Raw genomic sequence first — 1,557 nt, 5'->3', positions numbered from 1 at the left:
AGCTCAAAACAAATCAAAATATTTTGAAAATTTTATCTTGTATAGAAAATCCAAATTTCAACAATCAGTGAAAATTTCATGTATATACCTTCATTTGTTTTAGAGTTACACCAAAAAACAAAATCGATTTTGCGTAAAAATTACCGTTTTTCCTTAATTTTTATGTTGTTTTTCCCTTCGCCTTTGAAAACTATTATTTTGAAATAATAAAATTTTAAAATATTAAAATTTGTCCTTCCGAATGCACCGAGTAGATTCACTTTCCCATCGAACAATATACTGTTGAAGAAAATCGAAGCAGTTTTACTGCCCTAAACTGTAATGACAGAAACAAAAAAAAAAATTAATAAAAAAATGGGGCCGGAGTGGCGCAGTGGTCACACAGTTGACTACGACTCACACAGTCATCGGTTCGATTCATAGCAAAGTGCAAAAAATGTGTGTGATTCTACGCAGTCACCATTTTCCCGTGCTGTCGTCCGATTGCGTCATCCGGTTTTCAACTAGGTCCCACTCCACTGGGAGTGAAGACCGCACATGTCTCCTCTTGGAGAAGGGGGGTAGTATCATGCATATAGTGATTTATACATAGATAAATAGATCACGTGATCTCCCTACTACCCACTTGTGATAAGCATTGTCAAAGACCTTGAGGTCGTTTCAATGAACAAAAAGGCGGGTAAGTCGTGGATGTCGCTCTGCTGTACAGTAGGTTACAAGTGGGTTACTGTAATGGATGGAATTAAATTTGAATCCAATGATATTATATAATTGTATACGAAAAACGATTCTGAACGGAGATGATTTGTCAGTCTAGGATATATTATTTTTAAAGAAAAACTTATGGAGAACCTTGTACCAAATTTTAAAAACTTAGTTATAAAAGAAAAAATTTTTACGATTTATCAACCACTAAATTACTTGCAAATTTTCGCAATTTTGACATATTTCGTATAAATTTGAACTTTAAATGCTTATAAATAAAAATTGTGACAATGTATTCCTTTTATTTTGCAACTGCTATTGTAAAAATATGTTAGGAGCCTTGTATTAAATTTCCAAATCTTAGAATTAAAAAGAAAAACTTTTATGAATTTCTGTTTAAGATTATTTGAACATTGCCGTAATTTTTACGTATTTAGTCAAAATTTGAACTTTAAATGCTTATAAAAAAAAATTGTGCCTATGTATTTTTATAATTTTTGAATGGGAGTTAGAACAACATATGTGGACCCTTCTATTAAATTTTCAAGTATTTTGTCCCAGCTAATTTTTTTTTATCAACATTTATAAAAAAAAAAATCAAAAAAAATCGATTATTTCAATTGCCTATAAATAGATTAAAAATTAGTGAAATATTTTGAAAATAAAACTATATAAAGAAAATGTCAATTTAAACAACTGGTAAAATTTTCAAGTGTCTACGACTCATACTTTTTGAATAATAACAAATATCAAAAATCGTTTGAGGCTAAACCGTTATTTAATGCGGTTTGTAAAAATTTAAATTTCAAACACTCCTAAAAATTTTTTGTCTTAGTCCGGTTGAGTTTTTTT

General features: G+C 29.6%; 1 protein-coding gene across 1 annotated transcript in view; it reads left to right on the top strand.

The window, feature by feature from the left end:
• LOC103308636 (WD and tetratricopeptide repeats protein 1-like) overlaps positions 1–1,557 on the top strand; it is a 10,768-nt gene that overhangs the window by 1,494 nt on the left and 7,717 nt on the right. The gene's annotated exons all lie outside the window — the stretch shown is intronic.

Source organism: Acyrthosiphon pisum, chromosome X (assembly GCF_005508785.2).
Source record: "Acyrthosiphon pisum isolate AL4f chromosome X, pea_aphid_22Mar2018_4r6ur, whole genome shotgun sequence".
Taxonomy (NCBI): domain Eukaryota; kingdom Metazoa; phylum Arthropoda; class Insecta; order Hemiptera; family Aphididae; genus Acyrthosiphon; species Acyrthosiphon pisum.
Note: the sequence above shows the minus strand (reverse complement) of the source record. Positions and strands in the feature narration are given on the sequence as shown.